The 15,802-nt window shown below is 44.1% G+C and overlaps 1 long non-coding RNA gene across 1 annotated transcript in view; it reads left to right on the top strand.

Annotated features, from left to right (window-relative positions):
- Nucleotides 1–15,802, top strand: part of LOC132819534 (uncharacterized) — a 34,015-nt gene that overhangs the window by 467 nt on the left and 17,746 nt on the right. The gene's annotated exons all lie outside the window — the stretch shown is intronic.

Here is a 15,802-nt window from a genome sequence, read left to right as displayed (position 1 = left end):
ACAGTCCAGCAGTAAAATCACTAGGCTATTACCTCCCCTTCTATGACCAAATATATGTTAACATTGAGGCCATTTACCAGTGTAATTGGTGTAATTACACTCGGTCACAGCTAATCAGCAAGGTGGAAACCTCAGAGTGTTGGGAGGGAGGATCTTACTTGAGATGACATTGTGATATTCACAGTCTGAAGTGCAAAGCACAATCCCATTGAATAGTGCGGACCCAATGGAATTATCCTTCCCTTTGACTCCTGTCAAGGCACAGCACAGGCATGATCCAAGATTCGGAAAGTCAGGAATCTGGGGCTGCATGGATGATGACATAGTGCCCCTTCCTGATGGAAGGCCTGCACTAAATCCAAGGAGAAAGTGAGGACTGCAGATGCTGGAGAGTCAGAGTGGAAAAGTGTAGCACTGGAAAAACACAGCAGGTCAGGCAGCATCTGAGGAGCAGGAGAGTCAACGTTTTGGACATAAGCCTGACCTGCTGTGCTTTTCCAGCGCCACACTTTTTGACTCCCACGCTAAATCCAAGTTCCACCCCATTCCCCCCTCCCCTACCTTGCTATGTAAACTGTAAAGTTTTCAGGCTGTTCTTGAATCCAAATGTTCAGCTGTAATATTGATGTTGCTGCTGTCCCTCTTTTTGCAGCCAACTCCTGGGAACAAGAGAATGAACAGCAGGAGTAGGCCATTCAGTCCCTCACGCCTGCTCCCTAATTCAGTATAATCAAAGTGATCCCATCTCAGCCTCAACTCCACTTTCCTGCCCTCTCCATACCCTCTCCCTAACACTTTAGCCTGTTGCTAATTAAAAATCTGTCTGTCTCCTCCTTAAATGTGCTCAATGTCCCAGTATTAACTCAATGTCCCACGGTGGCATGGCGGTTCAGTGAATAGCACTGCTGCATCACAATACTAGGAACCCAGGTTTGATTCCAGCCTCAGGCAACTACCTGTGTGAAGTTTGCATGTTCTCCCCTTGTCTACTTGGGTTTCCTCCCACAGTATGAAGCTGTGTCCAGAGGTGTGCAGCCTAGGTGGGTTAGCCATGGGGAATGCAGGGTTACAGGGCAGATTGGGTCGAGGTGGGATGCTCTTTGGTGGGTCTGAGCAGATATGATGGGCCAAGTGACCTCTTTCTGCACTGTCGGGATTCTAATTCCTGAGCTGTGAGTAAATTCCACAGATTCATGACCCTTTGAGAGACGTAATTTACCTCAGTTAGATCTCCTCTCATTCTTCTAAACTCTGGAGAGTAGAAGCTTAAGCTGCTCCATCTCTCCTCATTAGACAACTTTACTGTTTCGTTCGCAGTGGATAGACATTTAAAAACAAATGGGGTGATCTCTCTCCATTGCACGTGTGTCCACTTACGGTGCTAATATGATTCTGTCCCATCTCCGAGGTGATATGACCAGAGATAGAGTTTAATGACTTTGAAGATGGGTGTCTGAGATACATTGTGAGTTCACTGACAATGTGTTAGAAACTATTCTAGAAGGTTGAAATGAGATGCGCTCATTGCAGAGTGGTTAAACTGATGGATTAGTAATCCCTTGGGTTTTATGTACACAGGCTCGACTCTTGATGAATGCGTTTCCTCACATTGCGAGTTTTGGGGTGGCACAGTGGCTCAGTGGTTAGCACTGCTGCCTCACAGTGCCAGGGACCTGGGTTCGATTCTAGCCTTGGGCGACTGTCTGAGTTTGCACATTCTCCCCGTGTCTGCGTGGGTTTTCTCCGCATCCTCCGGTTTCCTCACCTGATGTGCAGGTCAGGTGAACTGGCCATGCTAAATTGCCCAGAGGGAAGTGGGTCTGGGTGGGTGACTCTTCAGAGGGTCGGTGTGGACTGGTTGGGTGAAGGGCCTGTCCCGACACTGTAGCGATTCTATTCTAATTCGAAGAGCTCAGAACAGGGAACTCTGTCGCTATATCCTCATGTTACTACTCCTGACAAATATTGCTTAAATAAACCAAACATCTAGCCTGATCTTATGTGAAAAACAGAACAATCTGGACAAAAATACAGGCAGTTCTGCTGTAATATGTCATTCGTAAATGCAAATTGGTTGTAACATGATTGGGTGAATACAGACTGCTTCTTCTAAAATGCAAACGTTGAAGGTGTGTGTTAGCTTTCATGTGATTACATTGCCAACACTTTAAGTGTATTTGTATTATGGAATTTTTGTATAGGCGGGGTCACATAGGAACACAACTCTCGAGTAATAGCAAGACTACTTGTAATATCCAAAATCACAACAATTTAAAAACCCGAAAGTACTGTGGATACTGCAAATCTGAATAGAAATTGCTGGAAAAGCTCAGCAGGTCTGGCAGCATCTGTGGACAGACATCAGAGTTAACATTTCGAGTGAGCCTTCCCAAAGCTTTAACTCTGATTTCTCTCCACAGGTGCCAGACCTGCGGAGCTTTTCCAGCAACTTCTATCTTTGCCACAAGAATTTGATATGTTTCATACCTTACTGTCACCTTGAAGAAGCTGTGCTGTATATTGGAATAGAGTAATATTTATTATTGAAATGGATCCTTTTGACATATCTGTTTGGGCTCGGCCCGTCAAGTGGATAATCGTTGATCTCAATGAACAAAGAACAAAGAAAATTACAGTACAGGAACAGTCCCTTTGGCCCTCCAAGCCTATGCTGATCCAGATCCTCCATCTAAATCTGCAGCCGATTTTCTAAGGATCTGTATCCCTTTGTTCCCTGCCCATTTATGTATCTGCCTAGATACATCCTAAATGACGTGATCGTTCCCCCTTCTATCACCTCCGCTGGCAACGCATTCCAGCACCCACCACCCTCTGCGTGAAGAACTTTCCGAGCATATCTCCCCTAAACCTTTCCCCTCTTACTCTTGAACTTGTGACCCCGAGTAATGAGGTAAGAACTCTGTGTAATCTGATTAATAATTAGCTCTTGGGATTGATACACAAACATCTCTGACACATCTCTAAAAATTCAAACAGGAATGACAGGCCGCATAGCGGGGCCATGGGGGATGGTAGGCACTGACCTATTCCCACCCCGCTTTTTGAAAATGCCTTTGACTCATGCTGCTGCAATTCTTCCTGGAATGGAAACCAAACCCATAGCCTTAGAGAAAAAGTGAAAATACTACCGCTGAGTAACAACAGCAACATACCAAGTTTGGTAGAGGCCATTGCGACAGGAATATCCATTGATATTGTTATGACCATCAGACATGTGCACTGGGTGGCCAATGACCTGTGAAATGATATATTCATACATTGTAGTCCACTTCAGCTTGATTTTGGTGTTCCAATTTAAAAACAAAACCAAACTCGCAAAAAAGCTTTGACTTTAACAAGATCATAGGTTAGTTTATCACACAGTGGTAACTGAATGCTATTTAGTAAAACTGTTAGTTAACATATAGATACAAAGATTAAAGGTAGCTATAGATAGATGATAAAGATAAAGTCAACAAAATAAAAGCCAAAAGAACTGCAAATGCTGTAAATCAAAAACAAAAACTGAAATTGCTGGAAAAGCTCAGCAGGTCTGGCAGGGTCTGTGGAGAGAAATCAGAGTTAACATTTCAGGTCCAGTGACCCTGCCCCAGAACTGTACTGGATAGAGCAGACTGTGAATTCTGTTCTTTAACATCGCAGAGCCATTGCTTACTTCAAGATCTCTCTTTTCAAAGTGATCGGAGACTTGGAAGAGAGTCCAGCATCTGTGATGATTTCTGTAGTTGAATAGTTGTTTTCTTTCTTGTGCAGACAGACTCAGCAGTACAATTGATTTTGAGAGAGAGAGCGAATAAGGATTGCTGGCAATCATAACAGGTCAGGCAGCATCCATGGGGAGAGAGCAAGCTCATGTTTTGTTTCGAGATAATTCTTCATTGGAATCATCCAGACTCAAAACATTAGCTTGCTCTCTCTCCATGGATGTTACCTGGACCGTAATAGTGTGCAGAAAGTGATGTGCACAGCCCAGACCATCACGGAAGCCAACTTCCCATCCACGGCTTCCATTTACACAGCTCGCTGCCGTGGACGGGCTGCCAACATCAAAGACCCCTCCCTACCCCGGTAATGATCTACACCCTCTTCTGTCAAGCAGAAGATACAGAATATTGAACGCACGCACCAAGGGGTACAGGAACAGCTCCTTCCCTGCTGTTATTAGACTGATGAATGGACTTTCTAACTTCAAATAACGCTGATCTTACTAACGCTGATCTCCCCTAGTGCACGTGTAACCTGTATGCCTCTGTCTAAGTCTCTCTGATCTGTACATCCTTGCTTACTAGGATCTGCCTGTACTGCTCATAAACAAAGCTCCTCACTGTACTTCGGTACATGTGATAATCAATCAATCAATCAAGATGGAATCTCTGTCAGCAGCATGCTTGCCTTTTGTATGGTTTTAGGTGGCAAGGTAAGATGCATGCTGCTCCCCCGTGACTTATGTAGAAAAGCTAAGCCATGTTCCAATTAAGACCCTGACACTTCAAAAGCAGCTCATTCTCCCACTTGTAGTTCTTCACTTTTGTTCTGGTTGCTGTCCAATTTACATTCTCGCAATGAGTCATTAATAAAAGATTGTTATCCCCTCCAAGGGACCACAGCGAAACATAATTAAATGAAAGATTGTTTTCAATCCTCGCTGATGTAGAGTCCCAGGCTGAAATCTATAATTCTCTCTCTGAGCCTGCAACCACTTTCCAGGTCTGTTTTGTAAATAGAATCGGTAACATTCAAAGCTGTCTTTCTCAAAATTGCGAACACATAACTGTAGAGTTGTGACAATACCTTGTACATTCAGAGGCTATTTGTTGATGATAAGCACGTTGGCTCAGTAGTTAACTGCTTGTCTCACAGCATCAGGGACCTGGGTTCAATTCCAACCTTAGGTGACTGTGTGGAGTTTGCACATTCTCCGCACATCTGTATGGGTTTCCTCCCTCAGTCTATGCATATTAGATGGCTTGGCCCTGGGAAATTGTTCATAAGATTCTGAATGTATTTTTTTTGTCTTAGAGGAAAGGGTGCAATTATTGACCCAGTGTTGACAAGAGGAACTTCAGTTGCTCATTTACATTGGCCAGCTGAAACTTTGCATCCTGAACTTTTTTTTTACTACCCACCAGACGAGGGGATCATAACCTGAGGAACATGGGAAGTACAGGGTTACAGGCATAGGGTAATGAGGTGGGTTGCTCTTCAGAGGGTCAGTGTGGAGTTGATGGGCTGAATGGCCTGTTTCCATGCTCAAGGGATTCTGTTCTATGATTTACATCTGCATCACAGTTCTTTGTTATTTTTTAGTGTTTAAGTCACCACTACATCTCCTACAGGTAAAAATAAACTTAACTTAGTCCACCCCAGTCCAACACTGGCCCCTTTACATCCAGGTAAGTCCACCTTGAAGAGTCCTGCCCCTCGCTCTGACAGAATATCCATTTTAGTCTTTCTTCTTGTTCAGCGTATATACCACTTCTCCCTCGCTGTTATCAATCCTGAAGAAGCAGAACTCTATCGCAACTATTAACTCTAGTAACATTAACATTAACCCAAGTTATCTGGGTTGTTTAATTAAATACAAACCTCAGAAACCCTTTCAAAGTTGGTTAAAGTTCATTATATTGCATACTCTCCTTTTCGAAGGCATGCTTGATGACAGGGACATTGTTGGGCCTGGAAGGATCACAGAAACTTCATCTCAGTCTTGTTTTTCATTCTGCTGCCTTCGTATCATGAGCAATAAACTTGTTATTTCCATTTTAAAAGTCTTTGGTAACCATGATGTATTCATGTGCAATCAAAAGGCATCAACAGATAATCAAGGCAATGAGATGCAAGAACTAATACCACAGCATTTTATGTGATAATCTCCCAGTGTTAATGTGTCAGAAAATTAATGTGACGTAAGGTCACAGCATTGCTATTGTTACTACAAAGTGACACTGTGATAGGATGTTTGTTGAAATGTGCAAGAGATAAAGTGTAACATGATTTTTTCATTTAAGCATATTTTTCTAATTAACATGTTCAGACATCTTCTTACACACATCTGTTGAGCGTTGATCCCGGCCTCCAGTTTCTGGGGTAGGGACATTACCACTGCCCCACATGTTACATTAGTACTGAAGCTTTTTAAAGCTTTTTTTTTGCATGAGTATTTCAGTGCTGCCTGTCCTTATTGCTCTTAAGAAAGTAGTGATTAGCTGCCATCTCAAATCACTTTGTACCCTCCAAGTTTTTTTAAGAAGGGAAATCCATTTTTAACTCAGCAACACTGAAGAGTGATGATATCGTCCTAAGTCGGGATGGCATGGAGCATGGAAGGGAACCAACAGGGGTGGTGTTCCCATGTATCTACTGCCCTTGTCCTTTGAGGGTTAGAGGACATGGGTTGGGCAGTGCTGTCAAACAAGTCTTGCTGAGTCACTGCAGCGTGTCTTTTCGATGGTCCACACTGTGGTGAAAGGAATGCATGTTGAAGGTGTTAGTTGGTCAAGGGGACTGTTATGTCCTGGATGGTCTCAGGCTTACGAAGTATTATTTTGTGAATTCCCTGGGAAGTATTGATGGAAACTCCAGAGGTGGGTGGACTTCAGTTTTTGAACCCCTTACTGTTCCATCCTGAAATAATAAAGAATAACTGGCCAGCACATTGCTACCGAAATCCCAAATTAATCTCAATGCCTTCCCTCTCTTCATATCTTTGTATCCTCCTGAGCTTCGTATTGTTATTCATCTTGCTTTTAAGGATTACAATCGCTGCTATCTCAGCTTTCGATTTAAAGTAAACTCTCTGAGCTGCTTTCCTTTATTCATCATTGACCCAAAAGGCTGGTATCCCATCATCCTTTACTTACATGTGGAGAGTCCTTGACACTGATCCAGCTCCCTCAGAGCTCTCAGAGTGAACAGAACCCATGACACTTCTGTTTATTTTTCCTTTTTTTTACTTTGTTTCCTCCCACACAATCACTGTTCAGTGGCAGTGCTTATTTTTCATTTTTTTGTATTACCCCCACACTCCCGCCTAACTGCGGTGGTGCTTAGTTTTTCCCCAGCACCCATGGTGAGTGTGTGTGCAGGTGTGAGACACAGTGAGAGACTCAAGGTGCCCGACTCTTTATTCAGTTTCCACCACCAGGAAGATAGGAAAACACCCGAGTGGCCAGTGACAAGCAGTGTCCTTCACATCAAAGGGCAATGCTGCGTGATCAAACAGTGCAGGGGAGGGCAGGGATTAAATCAAAATAGAGTTGGAGGGGGAAATAATACACTCCACTCCCCGCGGCGCCCACCTCTCCCTGAACAACTCAAGGGTGTTGGTGGACACCGCGTGCTCCTTCTCCAAGGACACCCAGGCTCTAACGTAACCGCGGAAGAGGGGCAGGCAGTCAGCCCTAACAACCCCCCCTACGGCCCGCTGCCTGGACCTGTTTATGGCCAGTTTGGCCAGGACACTTCTGTTTATTTCTGTCAGCCAGGGGGCTCCCTGATTGGACCAGGTTAACAGCCCCAACCAGGGAACTCATATTCCATGGGGTCCATCTGGCTGACCTCGTTTTAATCACTACGATCATCTCTCTCCAGGGAAATAATGTTTCCCTCATCACTCACTAAAAATGATTTGGGGAAACCACCAGCAACACTCTTTGCCTTTTTCTGATTAGTGCAAGTAGCTCTAATGTGTCAAATGATTGACCTTGAGCACCATATCAAGATGGCGGCAGTTGAACAGGCTGTGTCCAGGCTCCTCAGCCCGGTACCCGTCCAGTCAGTCCACTTTCCTTCATTCCTCCTTTCTTCTTTTCTCACTTTTTTTTCTTCTATTTAGTTGGTGTTTCGACTTAACTTCTGGGAAGAGCTGGGTTGTGGCGATATTGGTGGGGATGGAGGAGGGCAGGAGGAGAGGGGGGGATTCGTCAGGGTCTGGAATTTGGTGGTGACTGGTGAGCCCAGAGCGGGATCTGGTATTGGCTGTTATGTTGGAGAGATAGGCCCGGGGCAAAAAATAGCACCCGAGGAGCAGCTGCTGCTACGGTGTTTGGGTCTGGCGCTGGCAGCAGTGAAATGGTGCTGGAATGGTTATGGACTCTCTTTAAGCTAACTCTTTTAAAAAAATTATTCCTAAACTGTTCAAAACAGTGCTAGATCATGGTGACAGTGGAAGATTTTCACTGTAATTTACTGTATTTACCACTGCAAAATGCACGTGATAATGAAAGCATTCATCATAAAATCAGTTATCATATCAAATCTCTCGATATGAATTTCCCATCCTTTGTATAGTTCTGGTGATACATTCTAGACATTCTATCACTTCCTATAATAAGATACAGAAAACCACACATGGTACTTAAGTTGTAACAGGTCTTATGGTGCAGTGGGTAGTGTGCTCCTCTCTAGGTGACAGGTTCTGGGTTCAAATCCCATACCAGGACTCGTTGGCCATGAGAGACTTGTTTGTAATGTGGTCACGTTTATTATGATGAATCATCTGATTGGAAGCTGGTCATAGAGGGAGAGAGTCCTGGCTCAGTGACCCTGGGAGGGAGGCAATAGAATTAGAATTTATTGTCACATGTACAGAAGTATATGAGTACAGTGAAAAGTGTACACATTGTCATCATTCCCAGCACCATCTGAGGTACAAAGGTTCTTCAGAATAAAATAGAGAAATAAAGTTAACAGCTAAACATTTCAGTTCTTAGTACAAAGTAGAAAAATAAAAGAACTTAAAGCTAAACGTAAACACTTCAGTCCTTCTTAGTGTTAAATAGAAAAATAAAGAAACAACACTAAAAGTTCAGCAGTCTTTTTGAACTGCTTAGCCATGCTAAGCTCACACTCCCTACAAGGGCTCGATCTCCTCTGCAATGACCTGCTCTCTGGGAAAGCTCAGGCTGCCTGCTCCCATCATCAGCGCAGATACCAGAGACCTTCCTCACGCTGTGTAAGGCTTGCTCTTCCCACAATAGGCTCTATCTTCAACTGTCAAAGTCCCAATCCGAGCCCCCACCCGCTGCCAACGTTCCAGACCTGACCAAGCCACGATGCCATCGCCACCTGCTGGCTTCGTGACCCAAATTCTCTCCATGGGTTTGATCTCCCCATACTCACTGCTGCTTCCACAGATGTCAAAAGACCCTGGGACTGCCTTCTCTCAACACCACCGCAAAGGCTGGGAGACTTCTTTCACCACCATGTTGCATTCACTCTCCCCATGATGTCTCAATCTCCCACATGTTGGGTTCACTCTCCCTGTGATGTCTCGATCTCCCAGATGTTGGGTTCACTCTCTGTGGTGGCTTGCTCTCCTCCTCATTGATCTCGTCCGCACGACCCAACTCGGTCTCCACAGAAGTGAAGTAAAGTAAGAAAATGAAACACTGCACAGCATCATCTGGAAGTGTGAGCCAATTCAGTGGGAATCCTTGGCCCAACCTTCGGTTATGAGGAAAGGCTGCGTAATCAAAGTCATGTGTAAATCTTGCATTTTGATGTTTGAGTCTAAACATTTGAGAGTTGATGTGAAGGCTGTTCTTCCTCTGAGAGGTCAGGTTTGTAATGTTCTTGTGCGATGTGAAATTGTTTTCTGTGTTCTGCTCCTCTCAAACGGCCTCTTACCCAGCAGGAAAGAGTTTGCCTTTACCTTCGAGACTTGCCTTTCCGGAGGAACTGCCAGCTGGGATTCAGCTTGGAATGTTCCGTGGGCGTGTACCATATCCCTCCATGCCCTAGTAAACAGGGTTTATGGAGCCTGAGGTCATGGGAGGAGGGGTTTGTCCTTTTGAGAGTGACTCCAAGCCCAGGAAAAGGGCAGACATGATCAGGGCTTCGAGGATGTCTAGTGAGCATGACTGAGGAGCCTACAGATGGAGATTGTTTCAGGGGAGAGGACTTGAGCTTCCTTTAGGTACAAGCCAAACGTGGCTTGCACATGGTGCACATTGAGACTGAAAATGGGAGCAGCTTTGTATGTGGAGCAAGGCATGGAGAAGTGGACAGAGGAGCTGCCTTCAGGCAGATCACCACCACCACAATGAAATAGTTCAAATGTACAGTCTGTGGTTTTTATTAAGGCAGCGAAAAACCTAAGATCCTCAGACAGCATCTTCTAAGCCCACGATAACTTTCACCTACAAGGACAAGTGCAGCAGATATATGGGAATACCAACCCTTTCATGTTCCCCTCCAAGTCACTCCCCATCCTTACTTGGAAATATATCACCGTTACTTTACTATTGCTGCGTGAAAATCCTGGAATTCCCTCCCTAAGGACATTGTGGGTCAACCCACAGCACATGGACTGCAGCAGTTCAAGAAGGCAGCTTACCCCCACCTTCTCAAGGGGGCAACTAGGGACAGGCAGTAAATGCTGGCCAACCAGCAATGCCCAAATATCACAAAACAAATAAATAAAACCGAGGGAAATACAAAAGTGTTAAATGTTCATCTGGTTTCTCTAAGGATAATATCCAGGTGCAGAAACACTGACTTAACTCTGCACAGGAATACTGCTGCTATCTTAATGACTTAACAACAGCAGTTGTCTCTCTTGCTGCTGCTACATTAGTTCTTTCCCATTGATTTTCTCTTCATTCTGATGTTGGTGGAGATGACTAGGAACCGACGGGATCGATGCTAACATTTTATTTTGCATTAGTGACCCTTAGATGAGCTTTCAGATCTATTCTAGAGCAAGTTTCATCATCCATTTCTGATTGTAAAAGTTGAGTAGCTGTAAAAAAATTGTGATTAACTTTTATGTCCCTTTATCGCTGGTTGTAAATTCTCCAACTATCACAATACATTGGGATTGTGCCCAATTTATTTTACTCCACGGCACTTCAGTCTACCTTGAGTATGGTGTGATTATGAAAGCTAACAGACTCTGCCAGGCAAGGGCACAGAAACCCTATAAGGCAAGAATAGACCAAATGTTAAAGCAGCAACTGAAATCAACATATCTAGTCAAGATTAATCAGTCAAGATTGCCACTGGAATAGGCAAAACGTTCATGCAGTTGGAATGCTTTCTTGTTCTAAGTTATGTCTCAACTTTAACTAGAGGGCACATGCAACATACACAGAAAACGTCTGAGAAACTTAGCAGGTCTGTGGAGAGAAAAACAGTGTTCATGTTTTGGGTTCAACATGATTTCCACATTAGATCTGTTTCTCCCTTCACAAATGCTGCCTGACCTGCTGGGTTCATACATGGGTGTAATTCAGTGAAGGAGTCACTGAATGCCCAGTTCATAGTTACATTTCTGCAATCCATAATAATAATATTGAAGCGTACCTTTAAGTCAAATGCCCCTGACTTTCGGTCAATGTGAATTAAAACTGCTGTTTCACCGTCTGCTGTCCATTAAAATCTGCTGATCCCTGACTAACAATGACATTGCAGATGCTGTTAGAATACAGGGAGTTCTTCTATAATATGATGACTGCGTTCTTATGCAACCCCGCGTTATAGAAAAATTGCGCTTTCGAAGCAGCTTAAAGTGTTGGCGATGTAATCACATTACAGCCAACACGTGTTTTAGAAGTTTGCGCTTTGGAAACTGTGTACCCAATTCATCAATCCATTTCAGCAAATTCGCATTTATGCAATGCGCGTTGTAACAGATCAACCTGTACTGTAACCATGTGGAAAGTGTTTAACACAGAGTTTTCCAGCTTTCAGCTATCTACAGTTTATAGCACTATCTCTCAGCTCAGAGATAGGCTGTAGCTTCTGATGTTTAGAAATGTATTTTGTCCGAAATAGCAAAGATTGTCACCCGTCAAAGCATAAGAAACTAGACATGGGTAACATGGTATTGAAGGATTCAACACACATTAATTACAAATATTACTTTCACAGGCACACCTGTGTCTGGGTTAGTATTAGGCTTTTCAGTTACAGCAATGGAGCTTGTTGCTAGTAATGTGTCAGGCTTCAAGTAACCTGAAACTTTTATACTCTGAGACCACTTGTTGTCCCTTTAAATTGTCCCTTAAAGATAAATTAGCACAGTGTGAGTGCTGACATCCTGACTGTCAGATAGAACACAGCACTCCTCAAGAACCAAGATAACCTCATGGGCCAATCAAATGGCAGAGCAGGCTTAAGGGGCCGAATGGCCTACTCCTATTCCTAGTTCTTCTGGTTCTTCTTTGCTCTGTGACTTGTCATCTGTTCAGCAAACTCAGACTGCAATGGGTACAGGCAGTATCCTGTCAATGCTGAAAATAATCAGCTGGTCAGGCAGCAGCTGCAGATGTGAGAAATGTGTAGAGCCTCCTGGGAGTGGGAAGAGAGGTGAGCAGGGGAAGGTCAAAGTTCAGAATCCTAACGATGGGGTGACAGTTAAGTTCTCAGAGCGGTAAAAAGTTTCAGGAAGCCCTTATACAGGCATTAGTATCTTATGAAATGCTCATTAAAAGGCTAGTTTGCCAGAACTGAGTTCCCCTTTCCAAATAAGTTCTCTGCGAAAGAGCACTTTCCGCACCCCCTAATCACCAACTAAGGCAGGGGAGGTGCTGAATTTGCTGGACTTTGGCAGCCATTGTTTTGTCCAAGATGGGGGTGTTTGTCAGTGCCAGACCAGGGTTTGAGAATGGGTGATGTAGATATCAGCCTAAAATGTGCTGAGTTAGCCAAAACAAAATGAACAAAAAAAACATAAAGTTTGCCTTATTGAAAAAGTCTATCAGCTAGTCAGTGACCCAATGATTTGAAAAGTCACTGGTTTTAATGTGTTCCTGAAGGCAAGTGTATCTGTTTAATTAAGTGCTGTAACTCCACAGTAATGGACTGAGCTGTCAAAGTCACTCTGAAAGACTGGAGTCTTGTTCTGAAGCAGACAAAGTGCATGAGATGTGATAATGTGGACTATTTATCAACTAAACAGACAGCGCTTGTGTAAATCGCATATGGACTGGCATAAAGGTGGCGAGAGCTGAGCAAGGCAAAGCTGAAATCAAAATTCATTAAAACCGAGAGATAAACCTCTTTCCAAGGACAAACAGGCAAGTCTTGATGAGCAATCAAACTAAGTCGAAAAGTGTGGTGCTGGAAAAACACAGCAGGTCAGGCAGCATCCGAGGCGTAAGCTCTTCATCGGGATTCCTTATGCCTGAAACATCGACTCTCCTGCTCCTCGGACGCTGCCTGACCTGCTGCGCTTTTCCAGTGCGACATTTTTCAACTCTGATTCTCCAGGATCTGCAGTCCTCACTTTCCCCTGAGCAATCAAAGTAGCCAAGGTGCATGATGGATTTGCGACGTTCGCTAGTGGTCAGACTGATCCTGTGCTGGAGAATGGACAATGTCAAGGTGTGAACATTCAGCCTTGTCTGTATAGAGAAAAGGTATAAAAAAAACCTGCCTGAGAGCTTGGTTAGTTCATGCAGAAGGCCGTCTGCATGTTGAGACTGTATGGGCCAATCACCAACATCTGATCTGTGGTCACACCCATATAAGCCAGGTTCACTTGTGATTGTACCCGCACTGTTCGGGTAAGGTTTTTACAGAATTTTATCGTGTACTTTGGTTTCATAAAATAGCTTTGTTAAAATCACATTGTTAGAAATGCCTTGGGTTATTAATATCCAGCGTGTACCACGGTGGGCCAGGAAAGGTAGGAATAAAAACCAAGAGTGCCAGTGGATATGGAGGATGTCTAAGAGATAGTGGGGGCTGTGAACTGGTCAAGGAGGTTGGCCAAGTGTCTATCTGGCCAAAGAAAGGTGAAAGGGGGGTTTAGGGGGGCATGATGTTTTGCTTTAGGCAGCCATTCAGAAATGTCGAATGGTGTTGCTGAGTTGCTAAGAATGGATGTCTTGCTGGGTTCCCTTTAAGTATGGAGGCAGGACCTTTGACCCTGGAAGGTAAGACTGAGGATCCCTCCACATACCCGCCTCGGATTTGCTAAATTCTTGGCCATGCATGTGGCAAGTAACAGGAACATGTCATAGAGTCATAGAGATGTACAGCACAGACCCTTCGGTCCAACAAGATGTCCTAAGTTAGCCTAGTCCCATTTGCCAGCATTTAGCCCATGTCCCTATAAACCCTTCCAATCATATACTCGTCCAGATGCCTTTTAAATGGTGTAATTATGATCGAGAGAAAGGTCAATCTGCCCCTGCAGAGAAAGGACCCTTGCTTCCACACCCAACACCAAATGTAAACTTCACAACGGCACCTACTGCCCGTGAGGCAGGTTGATGTTCTGTCTGTGGAATACAAGGCAAAAAGAGACTTGCATTTATCCTCAGCCACAGGATGTCCCAGGGAGTGCTTCAGCCAATGATGTACATTTGGAGTGTAATACAGGTGGAAGGTAGGGAACATAGCAAGCTCCCACAGACAATGCTGTGGTAATGGCTTTTTTTATATGATGATTGAGGGTACTACACTGGGAAGAACAACCCTGCTGTCCTTTGAAATATGGCCAATAGGCCATCCACTTGCTTCTTGGTTTAATATATCATCCGCGAGGTCTCCAGCAGTGCAGCACTCCCTCAGTGTGGTACTGGAGAATTAGCCTGACATTTTGTGCTTGGATCTTTGGACTGTGATTCTAATCCCAAAACCTTCTGGCTCAGCACAATTAAATTGCCCCTGTCACCAAACTCTGTTTTTCAGTACAAAATCCCATTTCTACTGAAGCCCAAGTCTATTCAGAGAGACATCCTAAATTCACCAGAGAAATAAAGGACACAGCTAATTTTTAGAATGAAATAACTGTCTTCATTGTTTCCACAAATTTGTTATGACTCGGGGAGTTATTCCCCAAATCCATTCGCAAAAGTTAACAGGACTACGTATTAGAATGTAAGTCTTCACCGGAGACTAATGTCAGTTCAGTGATGATTCAGGTCTATGACAGTTATTATGTAGTCACGGGTGAGTGAAAAGATGGTAACTCTGTCATACTTCAAACAGAGATAATTGTTTTATTGGTACAATCAGGGGCCAAAGTAGACTCTGATGTTGGTGCTTTACCTTCCTCAAAAACAAAGCCATTTAATGGCTGAATTATTCATTGAATAGATGGTTTCAACACTTGGCTATCTCCATACAATGATGGAGCTTAGTAAGCTCATTTTCTCACCTGACCATCAGGTCTGAGGCTGTAAACAATGAACCAGTAATTTTAGTTTGGGGCAGTTGATGGCTACGTGCCTTGAAGATGCCAGAGTTGGACAATGCTGACAACACTGATGTAAAACTCAAGTGCTGGAATTGTTATGAGGTGACACATCGAACTCAGCATCCAGATCACACACTGGTCAACATCAGAGTGAAGATTTGTTAATGAGCCAGATCTTCCTGGGAAAATAACATGGTGTTTACAACACTGCTCCCCAGGGAAGACAGGTGCAAAGATTCTCAACCCTCTGAGACAGAGGAAATCCTCATCTTCTCTGACTTACATGGGAAGCCCCTTATTTTTAAGCTTGTTCTATTCTTCCCCATCCTTTCAGTATAAAACTCTGGAAATGGATGAGTTTGCTGAAACTTCTGGTGGTGGGGTGACATAATAGTAATTGCTGGGTAAGGCTGGGCTTTAGGTGCAGCACTCTCACTGTGTGACCATCCCAGCTCATTCATATTGTGACCAGCCCAGCTCACCATGTGATTATCCCAGCTCACTGCACCAGGTGACCATCCCAACTCACCCACCATGTGACCATCCCAGTTCTCTGCACCATGTGACCATCCCAGCTCACCATGAGACCATCCCAGCTCTTTCACCATGTGACCATCCCAACTCACTGCACCA

This window comes from Hemiscyllium ocellatum, chromosome 10, assembly GCF_020745735.1.
Source record: "Hemiscyllium ocellatum isolate sHemOce1 chromosome 10, sHemOce1.pat.X.cur, whole genome shotgun sequence".
Taxonomy (NCBI): Eukaryota; Metazoa; Chordata; class Chondrichthyes; order Orectolobiformes; family Hemiscylliidae; genus Hemiscyllium; species Hemiscyllium ocellatum.
The sequence above is the reverse complement of the archived record's forward strand: the minus strand, read 5'-3'. Positions and strand labels throughout refer to the sequence as shown.